The sequence below is a fragment of the Adiantum capillus-veneris genome, chromosome 6 (assembly GCF_014529385.1).
Source record: "Adiantum capillus-veneris isolate H3 chromosome 6, ASM1452938v2, whole genome shotgun sequence".
Taxonomy (NCBI): Eukaryota; Viridiplantae; Streptophyta; class Polypodiopsida; order Polypodiales; family Pteridaceae; genus Adiantum; species Adiantum capillus-veneris.
The window spans coordinates 113,312,458-113,326,881 of NC_140936.1; positions in this window are offsets into that span (position 1 = coordinate 113,312,458).

Genomic DNA, 14,424 nt, shown 5'->3' on the forward strand with positions numbered 1-14,424 from the left:
AACCAAACCGTTTCCTAATGAAGTAGCACTACAAATGACACTACATACTTGAAAATGGTAGCATATCCTTTACTCAAAATACATGCTTCATCCAAAATTGATTGAACATCTCATGCATGCAGTTGGTTCTCTTTTAAAAGGTTGTCAAGTTGGTTGGTAATTATCTCTGGGAATGCATGTCAAAAGTAAGAGATATGTCTTAGAGCTTATAAATTTAAATTTTAAAAGTATAGATGGACTTACTTGATGGCTTTCACTTTCACATGACACATCCAACCCTATGTATCCGTGGGCAAGCTACTTCGATAACAAGGGTTTCGTCAGTCCAGTCAGTCTAGATTAGAAGTGATCTGACACTTTTGTGTGTCTATTCGTAGACTGTGCATGCCCAATCACTTAGTGTAGATGCATATCCTTTGGTTGCACACAACATGATCATAAGCATTCCCATCAGAATCCATCAGAGTCCGTTAAGGGAATTTTCCAGTGCATTTAGCCTATTTTACCTATTTGTGATATTTTTCACTTATTAATTTAAGTGACTTTTGTTGGAAAGTAGGTAGGGAAATTTGGGTAAGATAATATATAAGAAAACCAAGGTTAGCACTATTTGGCAGATGAGCAAGGAGAACACAGGCCTCCGGCGACATGTTCCCCCTCTCTCTCAGCAAGACTCCCCAACTACCTTGGGCGATTTCCCTTCTGTAGACAGCCTAGCGTTTTTCCTCACCAGCACCGGCAGTCACAAATCCTTGGCGTTTTTCGGAAAACATAAGATCTCCATAGCCTCTCTGCATCTAGCGTTTCTAGATCTCCTCATCGCCCAGTATCCCTTGGCGTTTTTAGCACCAAAACACAGTAGAAAATCAGCGTTTTCAACAGCCCAAATCAACATTTTTTCAATAGTAGAAATCAGCCCCGAATTCAGCGTTTTGAATCGCAGCAGATTTCAGCCTTGAGCATTTTTGGACAGCAGATACATACTTTCAATTTTCAGCCCCAGCATCGGCCTCGACACCCTCAACGACGACACCGACATAGTGTAGACTTGCATCAGTCACATGCATCATCATTGTACCAGTTTGTGCAATCAATAGTAGACCACTCTCGCTGAGGAGAGTGGGGCCTTTGGAGGAGGGTTTTACAACGTCTTTGGTGTCATATTTCTCTTCTCTCTCCATCTCTCAGTCTCATAAAATTGCATGCACGATGTCCATTCACTTTGTTTGTGATCATTGCACTCTCTCATTAAAGACGGAAGGCTCTCCCTTCCATAAGAACAAAAAGGACTTCGAGTGAGCTCCTCAAGTGGCGCAAGCCACAATGCGGATTCCAACAATCCAGTCACAAAAAAGTTGACTTTGAGTAAGTATGATGATAAGATGGATGCTACGGTTATTCATTCTTGGTTGCATCAATTTAATGCTTATTTTGCGACAACTAAGAAGACAGGAAATAGCAAGGTTTTGACGGCATCTATGCACCTTGCCGGTGATGCCATCAATTGGTACTACGCATGGCAAGAGGCACAGCTAGCCGCACACCTAGAAGAAGCCAACGAATTCACGTCGCTCTCTTTTAGTTGGGCTGATTTCCAAGACATGCTCAAGGCGCGATTTATGCCACCTTAGTACCTTTCACAATTGAAGGACGATTGGTACGCTCTCAAGCAAAATGGTATGCCGGTCATGTCTTTCTCTAATCGTGTTTTGCATCTCGGTACTCAATTACGCAAATCGGATGCGGAGCGCAAGGAGGCATTCATTTATGGATTGGACGAGTATATCAAGTAGGATGTCGAGGTGCTCAATCCAATCGATCTCAACAAGGTGGTAGAGATTTCTCTCGCACAGGAGATGAATCACAATAAGGGAAAGCCTAAGGAGAACAAGTCTTCTCAAGGGACCTCTCAGAATGTTCAGAACACGCAAAATGGTAAGAACGGTAAGAATGGTAACTCTTCTAGCCCTTATTCCTCTTATTCCTCAGAAAATAAATCTAACAATGAATCTAAGGGTAAAGCTAAAGCACCTGCAAAACCTAAGCTAACCCCTGATGAAAAATCTGCACAAGGAATTGTAGGAGGATACATCACGGCTCAAGAACAAGTGATTTATTCTAAGGAAGGTAGATGTTCTTGCCCCCTCATCTGCAGCCCCTCAAGAGAGATCCCAATCCCTGTCGTGTCTTAACTTGGAGGTAGATGGTGATGACAATGAGGATGCCATCATGAAGGACGTTATCAAAGACTTTCTTGGGGCACTAGTGGCACCCTGCAAGCAACCCAAATCCACCTTCTATCACATTGCTACAAAATGCTCATGCTGCCAATTTTCACTCATGCTTTCCGGACTTACATTCATATGATGATGATGATGAGGCAATTGAAACCTTTCTCGGGCCACGAGCAGATAAATATCTTGCTATTGAACCTTTGTCATCTTTCATCCCCTTGGTGACCCATACTCTGTGTAAAAACCTTGGTAGAAAATCCCTCTCATGTGAAGTTCTGCTGAACAATGAATGTCCTACAGATGAATCCCTAACTTTTTGCAGTTATTGAGCAGTTCATGAACGAATCTCCCAAGCCCCAATTGACACTGCAGCCCCTCAACTTGGCACCGAGGAAACCATGCCCTATTGCAACGATTCAAGTGAAGTCGCCATGGTCAAAAGGAAACTCGTCAATACACTGGAGGTCCCTCTAAAATACTTTGCAAAATCACCTTCCAAGCTGGCCCATGGAGAGCCTGACAAACCAACTTTTCTTGCCTCATCTGAATCAGTGCGACGAAGAATATGGAGAAGCTGTTCTCGGGTAACAACACATGTCCCAAATCTATCGGCCTGTCGATGCTTGACTGTAGAACACGCCCCAAAACAAGCAGAATCAGCAAACAAACACTCTAGCAAATCATCAATTCCTTGTGGAGACTTGCCTCCTTCTCCAGTGTCAACCATGGATTTTGCAGAGGACTACTTAATTGAAGTGGAGTCAAGTCAAGCAGATTATGTAGCACTCGGTCCACAAATTGCTGGTCTGAATTTTGGAGCATGGCTTCCTTCGATGCTGACTCTTCACCATGCAAAAGGGGGAATGGATGCGGAAGAAAATGAGCTCGCTGATTTGAAGCTCCACATACAATTCTTGAGGCCAATAACCTTCAATATATGCTTGGTGGCAGACTATCAGGATCAGAGGTTGTTCTTTTACACAGATGTATCTCAAGCTTATATTGATATCCTTTTGAGAGACAATGTGGAGGATGCTCCAATTGTTGTTTCTAAGTCTCCATTTGCTGATGCAATCCGCCTCTCAATGGTCAAGGATACATATGAACCACCTACACAAGAATAATTTTCCAAAAATGCAATGGGCAATTGACAATGCTTCCTTGGTCTCACTGACGTGCCTCCTTGCTGCTGAATGTACGCAGCTAGCCCAACCGATCATTTTTGTTGGCTCGTGTCATGTACAAAAGGGGGAACATTAGGCAAAATTTGGACTCACAAAGGAGCCTTATAAGGAGTTTGACTTCCTCTCTCATGTCCAAAATGGACGTGCGATAAAATTTCTACAAATCAACTCTAAACTTGGCGGAGATTTGACGGTTAGAATCTACTCTTCAAGCTCTTTCTATTGATATATAGCACGCCATGAGATTCCTCATATTTTAAAAGATTCTATTTTTTATTCTCTTGTGATGTGAGAGAATAAAATATAGAATCTTTCAAAATATGAGGAATCTTGTGGCGTGCTATATATCAATAGAAAGAGCTTGAAGAGTAGACTCTAACTGCCAAATCTCCGCCAAGTTTAGAGTTGATTTACAAAAAATTTACCGCACGCCCGTTTTGGACATGAGAGAGGAAGTCAAACTCCTTATAAGGCTCCTTTGTGAGTCCAAATTTTACCTAATATATAATTGTGGCTCTTCATCCATGACACTCGAAGCTTTCTCACAAGTGCTTGATGCATCTAAAGCCAAGATGGAAGATGAAACCTCACCATCAAATTTTCACATTCAACACTTTCTTGATTGATCCTGGATGATACCAAGTCCCAGATACAAATCCAAAATTTGTTTTTCCTTCTTGCACGGATTGCTTTTGCAATCACAAAAAACAGAAAGCACAACCATCTCATATAGGCACTCCTACATGCACTTGTACTAGGATTGAGATGTAATCAACACCTCTCTCTCTCTTGGCATTCAGTTGAGGGGGGAAGTTGGAATAAAATATAACAAATAACCCAGCTTCATGCCTCGAGAACCCAAAGGGTACGAGCACCCATTCAGATCATTGATCATCATCCTATTTAACTACCTTGTAACCACACGTTCAACACACAAGCCATCAATACAACCACCTATTTGTGCATGTACTCTCTCTCTGTACCTTCTCTCTTCTCCTTCTCTTTGTAACACACACACACACACACACCTATTTGTGCATGTACTCTCTCTCTCTCTCTCTCTCTCTCTCTCTCTCTCTGTCTCTCTCTCTCTACCTTCTCTCTTCTCCTTCTCTTTGTAACACACACACACACACACACTAATGTAATCTCTCTCACACAATGCCCTTCCATGCTGCCTCTGATAGTGGACACCATCTTGGGCCATCCTAACCACGTCTCTCTCTCTCTCTCTCTCTCTCTCTCTCTCTCTCTCTCTCTCTCTCTCTCTCTCTCTCTCTCTCTCTCTCTCTCTCTCTCTCTCTCTCTCTCTCTCTCTCGTGCGCACACGCACGAAAGAGACACTCACCTACAGCAAGTGCCTCCATTGTTAGATCACTGACTCCTGACTATGTGTTTGTCACCAATCGAGCCCCTCATCTTCTCTCAATAATAATTATGACTCCACACTAGATTGACTAGGTGGCCGCTTTTGCAGATTGTAGAATCTGAAGGATTTTCCGGTTTTTGTAGGCTTGGGTAAATTATTTTATTAAACTAGAATTTCAAATATATAACCATGTTTACTTGGTTCGCCTAAGAGCAATCATTAGATGTAAAACAACGGACCACTGAGATCATAGAAACAGATGCTCTAGAATACTCCATGCTTCTGTTTAATTGCCTTTTCTCTCACTTTTCAAAGCAGCTCAGGTTCACGCTAACAATTGTCTGCTTTTCCACCCCATTTTAGCGACTTTTCCATTGCAAAGACTATATAAGTCTACGTTGTGAATAACACATTAAGCAAGTACATCATCGCTTGTGATGAACCAATTATACTTACGTCAATCGACAATTGCAGTGGACCATATACATAAGAATTACAACAAGTAAACAACCTTGTCCACATCACATGATTGAGAATGGAATTAGCCTTTCGATGAGGGTTGTGATAGGGTAAGATCTTCTACCAATGAAAAGAAGTTCTAAAGACAAAGAATCTAATGCCTCTAGTATATAGGCAAGGTTTTCAAAATGTTGTTGAAACTTAGAATCTTAGGAGATTCCTTCATTTTGGAAGGGAGAGGAAAAGGCAAAGAAGAGCTGGAGAATGGTCGCAACCTGTTAGCAAGCGGGACAGTTGGTTTGCAGCATACGAGCAAGAGGAGAATTTTGTGCAAGTGGATGTTGGACGGCGACAGGTGCACACACACACACTTACAAGTGGCTAGATGAGGGGGGAAAATAGTGTCAGTGGGATGGTTTAGCACAAAGGATGCATCCCACAAGTGATGTACCGGGTTCGATTCCTACTGGTGCATGCTACTTTTGGCCTCTTGGACCTGGCAGTGCACAGATGGGATCTACTGAGATTCCATCCAATAAATTGAGAAATGAGCCATTTTGTGCCATCAATTGGGTGTACCCCTCAACAAGGCACAAAGGGATTTCTAGGATTATCATCACAAGGAGGATGAAAATGGCTCTTCTAGGCCATCACTAAGAATGAGAAAGGGGAAGTTAAGCAGCTACTAGTGTCAGGGGTATGTGTGATCTGGACTCATGTATCAAGATGAAGGTGTTGAAGAGACGCTTGAATTTGAGCTTAATGAGGATGAACTAGTCTTCTTATGGGGGAAACAATATATTCATTAATGTGTCACCTATGAAAATTATAAGAAATCTAGAAGGTTCACTTCAGAAAGATGCAAAATGGCACAATCTGTTGCATCCAAAGAGAGAAGAGAGTTGCAAGAGTAGCATCAAAGGAAAGAAGTATTACTCTAGCCGACCACTAAAGATTATGAATTCACCTAAGATATGGAAAGCGAAGCAACTAATAGTGTTAGGGGTCTTGGAGGTGCGGGATAACCCAATTATGATGTGGATATATATGGACTCTTCTATCAAGATGAAGGTGTTGAAAATGAGCTTGAAATTGAGCTCAATGAGGATGAACAAAACTTCTTGAGAGGGAAACCAAGGTGCTCCAATGATGTGTGACCTATGAGAATCATAAGAAATCCACATAGTTATGTTGTGTACACTCACACCTGGTTTGGTTGTGTAGGGGGTGCTACTTTTGTCTTCATAGGTTATTTCTCACTTGCAATTACAAATAGTTGACTTCTATTGCACAAAAAACTTTGTTAAATGTGTATTAATTCTCGAACCTCTTTATTTGTATTGCTTCTACAGGTTTTTAAGCCTCATACCTGTAATGAACAAAATGTATGGGGTATTATTGTGTCTTCTTATCTAGCAAGTTTGGGAGTGCCCATTTCTTTTAGGAATTTCTAAATATTGGCATTTGGTCCAAGTATTTTGTTTATTTGAGAGGTATAGTGAACTTGTGGTACAGCTTCGGTTTTTTCTCACAACAATAAAATGTCCACTTGGATGTAAACCCATGGCAAGATAAAACAATGTAGAGTTGTCTATGCAACGCATAGTGGAGCCCATATGCTAGTAAGATTTTATAAACTTATTTAATTATGGTGCATTAACAAATATTTGTTGTATGGTAGATATGTGGGAAGTATCTTAGACCATTGAATTATTTTATGGCCGATATTAGATGCAATGGATAGATAGTTTATGGATAGCTCTTTATTAGCAATAGTTATTTTATGTGTTGGGGTAAAGGCGACATGCATTTGCCCAAGGTGGACATCCGTTGGTGTCCCTTGACTAGTGTCCATCAACCACCCGTTGGCCACTACCTTCCTTATTCATGTACATATATACTAAATAAGGAGCTCCTCATTAGAGGGTTGTTCCACCCACACAACATCGTGCATACTCTCCTTCTTCCCCTTGCATGCATGCACGCATGAATGGATGTACTCATCAACTAGTATCAGAGCCACAAAGCTTGGCGGCATAAGATTGGAGGCGGTTTGGTGCAAATTTGAAAAGTAGAAGGTGAGATCGGGAGGAGATTCGACGAATCTCGGAGCTTGGAGCTCTCGACACATGCAGCCCTCCCATCTCTCGAGGGATCTTGAGCATCTGCAAAGAAAAATGGGCATCCTGCAGTGGTAAAGCTCGACACAGGGAATGAGCAGGTGGATTAAAGGCACCTCAATTTTTGAATTGGAGATAGAGCTCAGGTTGTGTGTGTGCATGCATGCATGCGCACACATGCACGCAATGATTGGAAACATGGAAAACTTGAGCTGGAGAGTCTGTGGAGAATCTGGAGATGTGAGCATTGAAAAGATTGAAGGGGAAAAGCATTAGTAGCGCAACAAATTGCAAAGCTACTAAATGAAGGCAACATTGTACTGAGCTGAAAGTAGCACTGGACAAATTGCAAAGCCACTGTGTAGCAAAATAACCAAGAATGGAGAATAGACCAAGCAGTAGCACGAATTTTAAAATGATGCAGCATTGGTAATAGGCAACTCTATAGCGCTGGCAGATTTGATGCAAGTTGAAGGCAACACTTGCAAATTCGAGCGCAAGTTTTGCAAGAAAAAGATTGCGTGTATGCCCACACGTGCGATACTTTTTCCTTGGCCTCAAAAGAGGTAGACAAAGTGAGTTTCGAGAGAGGAGTAGGAGGGGGACAAGCAAGAGTGTGTAGACACTCTCATACATATTTTTACTATCCCTGACCCCAAGTGAGAGAGAAAGAACATTTTAGGCTCTCCTCCAGCAGCCAGAGCATGACTTCAGAGACCTCAGCATACATGTAGAGACAGAAGAAGAAGAAGAAGAAGAAGAAGAAGAAGAAGATTGTTTTAACATGTAGAGAGACAGAGACAGAGACAGAGACAGAGACAACGTCATCGACTCTTGGCTCGGTCCCGCCATCGACAAGTACGCTCTCTATGTCATCTACTATTGGCTTTTCAATGTTCGGCATTCTTCTTGGCTTTGACATTGTTTTGGCGATTTTGCGAGCACTTCTGTCCGGAGGCCAAATATTGCATCAAAATTCTTCGTTTCTTTTGACATAGTGAGAGCGAGCAAGAGTGGTTTGCCTCTCCTCCGACGTAGCCTCCATGTTGGCTAACCTCCTTTGACATAGCCCCATTTTGGAGCAATTTTGCTCCGATGGTTTCTCCCCAACATCCCAGCCTCGACTTTGTAGGAGATAGATGAGAGAGAGCGGCATTGACTCTCCTCTAGACCGCATCCGGAGTGGCTCTTGTCCCCAACATAGTCTCCTTGGTGATTAATTTATTGCTTTGGCAACACACATCCGATACATATGGCTTTGATGGACCATTTCAGAGAGGATTTCCCTTGAGCAAGTTTGGCTCCTCGATGGCAATTACCACCACAAGTAGCTGGTTGTTCTATGTCTTTGGATTTTGATCGATGAGTTTTTTTATCGACAATATAGTGTGCCAAATTTTAACATTTTACTCACAGGTCACGTGTTCTTTCTAGTGCAGATTATGCGACATAGGTGTTGTGCTCATGTATGACTGTGTGGGTCACTATAGAGAGTAGTTTCAACACGATTTTGTGCCGTTTTGCTATGTATGCATGTGTGGATATCATGTAAGCTGGGTACAGCTCACAGGTGGCAGGTTCATAGTTTTATGGATATTTTGGACAAGTGCAATCGTCCATAGAGACATTCAATTTAGGAGTGAGCTAGATTGTCAAGATTTAAGCACTTTACGTATACCATATGTGGATTTTTCCCAGATTCTCACCATGATTTGTGCGTATCTCTAGTTTACTCTCTGATGGTTTAGTGGTTGAGCGTGACTCCCACTTTGACAGTTGAGTTTCAACGCTCACATTGACAGGTTTTGTCAATTTTGACACAGATTGGCCCCTTTGTACCCACTCTCGCAGGAGGGAGATTTGCATATGCTCATAGTGGCTACAGGTTACAGGTAGTCACAAGTTTTGGCTCTATAGGCTACACATACATGTTCTTTGCAATTGTTAGATTGCGCATGCAGTTTTGTGAGATGCGTATAGTGCAGCTTGTTTGCTCTCTACCATATGATTATGCATTTTATGCTCTATTGAGAGTTGTTTATCCCAGTCTTGAGTCTTTGATACTTGTAGTGCGTGCATAATCACTTGGCACTTCTCTATGCACTAACTTTGTTTGGGTTAGAGTAGAGGTTGGACACACACTATCATGCATTGTTTTGGTAGAGCTACATTTTGCATATGCAAGCATCGGATTGATGCATTGATCATGGTCATGATCATGTAGTGGTCAAGTGATTTCCCACTTTCGTTGCATTTTGGCATGGTTTGTGGTTGGGATTTTGCTTGAGTTTTTGCTCACTTTACAAGGGAGACTCTACCGGTTTTCTCCTAGGATTTCTTGCCATAGTTTTGTTTTCTTAGCATCCATATAGCAAATATATGTGATGTTTTAGAACCTGTAGACCTGACTCGTGAGGAACGGATGTCTCATTCATGCCGATACTGCGTTGTTGGCATTGTGGTCACACGAGACACATTAGTACCATTGTTTCATATGTATAAGGCAACAACAAAGATGTATGTGATGCAAATGAGGTTTTGACACATGCTAGAGTGGTGTCTTCATATGCTAGTGATGGTGATATCACGTTCACCTTTAACATTCCTCTTGCTTATATGTCTTTGAGAGGTGGAGCTTCTTTCCATTGGTTGCTAGATGAGGATGCAGTTTTCCACATCATGAGTGGTTTAGTACTTTCTCTAGTGGGAGCTTTGGTCGTGTACACTTGGACTATGGTTCGGTGTTTGACATTGCAGGTGTAGGAGATGTTCATTTGTTATTACCTAGTGGTGAATCCTATACGCTACAACATACAAGATATGTTCCTCAACTGAAATATAGTTTGATCTCAATGAGATAGTTGGAAAATTGTGGGTTCAGATACTACTCTAGATGCATTGCAGATCACTAGTTATTGCCAGAGGATCCACAAGTGGCTTGGTATATCCTATGCATGTATCTCAGGTACGAGACGACATAGTCTTGATTTTGTTACTAGCATGTGATGAGCAAGAGATGAGACGTGTTTCCTTTGCTAGTGAGCTCCAATATGCTCAAGGAATAGAGCATATAGCTCAATAGGACATGTAAATGGACTTTTCAGAGACAAATATGGAGTGGGATTTTTTCAATGAGACACAACATGTGTTGTCAGAGTCTGTGCAGATAGAGGTAGAGCGGGTCTTCTCCCTAGAGACATAGGAAAAGATAAAGAACACAAAGCTCTTTGATATGCTCATGCTAAAGGCTAATGAGTTGATGCCTAAACACATAGTTCCACCTATGGATGAGAGGGACATAGCCATCTGAGTGTCGGTGATGACACATCCATACATGATGAGCAGTTAGGATGATGTTGTGCATGCAGATAGCGCTAAGCAGAATAGTGCATTTAGGTTTGCATAGATTTTGTCAGCATCCTCGTGTCTCATGTACGACCTACTAGTGTTAAGGACCAACCTAGTGGCTATAGTGGGAGCATTTACAACAAGGGTTGTCAGTCGTACAGTGACTAACACTAGCATGATGCATTGTGGATCCATGCAGACCATATAGAGTTGTCTATTGGATTTACCTACAGGCTCTAACATGGATACACACTCACCTATTACTAGAGCCAATACAGCTACATGTAGATTGAAAGAGCAAGCTAATGGACATAGGTTGAGAGGGTCTCTTGCCTATTATCTTGTACATACCAATAAATTAGCTAGTATTGGCACATTTGCCTTTAAGTGGGAGGTTGTTGTGGTAAAGGTGACGTACCCTTGCTCGAAGCCAAACATCATCATCCAATGTTCGATCGCCCACTGGCCACTACCGTCCTTATTCATGTGTATATATATATATATATATATATATATATATATATATATATTGAATAAGGAGCTCCTCACTAGAGGCTTGCTCCACCCACACAGCACCGTGCATGCTCTCCTTCTTTCTCTTCCGTGCATGAACGCACACACACATCCATGAACTCATCATTATGTACAAGCAAACAATTGTAACTATCTTTGAGAATGACTGATATCTATACATAAATAGTTTATGGCAAGCTATTTATTAGCAATGGTTATTTTACGTTCAAGCAGACCGCTATAATTATCTTTGAGCATATCTTCTATCTATAAATAAATAGGTGAAAGATAAAAATTCTCACTCTTTTACGGGGAGGAGGGAGATTGTACCTAGTGCTTTGTGGCTCTCTTCGTCTCTCCTCTCACATCAACCTTCATGTATATGCATAGCACTCCACTCTAGGAGGTGCACATGCATGTGTTCCTGTTGTGACCTATTTTTGAGGAATGATGCGATCCACTCTGAAGACTTTAAAAAGTGTTTTTTAATGATTTTGGGACCCTTGGATGTAAATAAATCATGCTTGTACAAAGTGTAGAGAGGTGGTATGTGCCAACTGTCTCTATGCATGTTGGCCAGTTATCTAGGGTACGTTGTTTGCCGTTTTTGTACATAGAAGTGTCAAAACTTCAAGGAGTCAGTAAGTGATTTAAAATTATGGAAAAACATTGAACTTTTATCAGCTTGGGGTCATAAGTCAAGAGGAGATGTTAAATGTGAAGAAGAAAGCCTACGTTGCGGCAGCCTACCGTGAAGGGTGGGGTTTTTTATGTAGGGGTGCCCCTCGCGCTTTGCGAGAGCCTTGCGCGGTGAGTTGAGAGTATGTCTCTTCTCAATGGGCTAATGAAATTCGGTGCTTATCTCTATGTATTGACCTCTCTTCATCTTGGTTTCAGGTATGGCAGCTATGTTGTGTGCAGCTCCTTATGGCACAAGTAGTCAAGGGTAGAGTATGCATTGCAATCCCTTGCTTGTACCTATGCAAAAGGGAAAGGTTTTCCATCACTATTTCTGATATTTTTTTCTTAACTTTGTGGGTTCTCAAATTGAGCTTGATTTTGATGGGTTTTGGTCAAGTTATGTGTATATGGAAGCACCTATGGAGTCTCTATTAGCACATGGAAGGGCGTTTGAAAAGAAGTGAAGCCCTTGGTTTTATGAGCAAAAGTGCACATATTTCCATTTTTTTCCTCGAAGTTTTTCTTTGCTTTTATTATTCCCTTGCTTCCTTTAGTGCATCCAAGTGTAGAGGGAATCTAGTCGACGGTAGTCAAGGTTGAGTGTGAGCAAGGCTATCAAAATTTGTGAATGATGATTAGTCCTTATTATCTTGAGAGAGCTATTCTCTTCATCGTCTTTTCTTTGTGGTGGTTTGAAGTGTTGCAGAGGCCAGACCCATAATCTTTCACACAAACTAGTGCTCCCACTAAGGAGAAAAGAATCCTTTTGATAGGGTTTTGATTCACAAATTGGCATCCATTTAAATATCAACTCTAGTCCTATCGTGGGAGATGGATATGAAGTGTTCAAAGGTGGAAAAGGAGAATATGTGGACAAGTTTATTGGAAGGGTCGAATTTGTTGCATTGAAGAGCAATAGGGACTATAGTGTATTCAAGGTACATGTTAGCGAGTCAACACGATCGGACCTCTGCAGCATAGCTGTCTGGCACCAACATAATGTCTATACACATGGAACCGACTCGGATGGGGCACGAAGAATCTTTGAGGGTGTCAACCTCAAGAAGTGAACCTATGGAATGAAGCTAGCTATAGCACTAACAAATGTATCACTCTCTCAATTAGGAGATTTTGGAGGTCTTTTAGAGGGCCATATTGAAAAAAGAGAAAAAGAAACGTGTCCAATGAATAGCAAGGCAACGTAACATAGAAAATAGCTAAATAAATGAAAAATTTTAAAAAATTGATCAAACATGAGGTAAATTCTTGTTTTTATGGGGTTTGTAGTAACCATATGTGGACCTGATGTAAAACAGATACTAATAGCCTTAAAGGTATTAAAGACAATTACGAAAAGCTATCATAGTCCTGCCACAAAAAGGTACCAAAATGTAGCGTTCAAAACTGATCTTCCCTCCATTACAAGCAAGTTGAGGTTTTCTTCTTACACTCAGAAAGAACCATGGCTTCTTCTTCTTCTTGTTCCTCATGTAAAAGCTCCAAGGGTTGTTGTATTCTCTCTCCAGATAGAATGACCATTAGTCTACAAAGGAGGCCAAGCAGCAACATTTTCTCTGTATCCATCTCAAACTCTATTACTATAGATAGGCAATGGCAAGAGTAGACAATATGCAAAGGTTCATGGGTTCTCATGCAACCAAGAAGGTTGAAAAGATCCTCTACAGCTGTGAGACGCATGCCTAACCTCACCATCCTATCTTATTGCAGTATTAGCGAGAACCATGATTAATTTGTCAAACCATGGGACGAAGCTGACTTGGCTAGTGCATAGAGGCTACAAGAGGTTGTCAATCTCTTGGAAAACAACTAACAACTCGCATCTAACTCAAGCTACACTCAAGTGACTAAAATCACCAAAAGCCAATCACTCATCGACAAGCAAATCACATCCGTTATAGCATCAAATGAAATCCAAACGTAACGAAACTTCTAGGTCAACTTAATAAGACCTAGGCACACATGCCTATGGCCTCAAACCCCGCTTTAGGTCAAGTTCCAAAATCGTGATTATTAACAGCAGTGGATTTTTGACCTAGTTTTTTTCGACCCAGAATGCATCTAAATGCTTAGCAATGATGTCCCAATACCCCGCCTATGCTTAGTTTTCGTTTTAAAAGTGTAAATTCCTAGTTATGATGAGATTAGGCCGCGGATTAGGCCGCGGATCGGTGACGCCAAAAGCTACGAAATATTGTGAATGGCTTACCTCAATGCGTAGAGCTCTTACCTGCGGTTGCAATGCAACAAATGCATTCACAATGTGACAGTCGGAGAGGGAGTAGGAAGCGCAAGAAGGAGAGAAGTGAGCGCCATTAGCTCACTCTGTGTATTTCTTATCCAAAAACTTAAAAAATTTGGCTTTTATACCTTAGCCAAGGTTTTTGGGCGGTCAAAACTAATAATCTGGAGTTCTACCAAAGCTGGGTAATGACTGGCTGATACAATTTGGAGCTCGTAGCCCCAGATCATTAATTACAGAGTTTATCCAAGAAAAT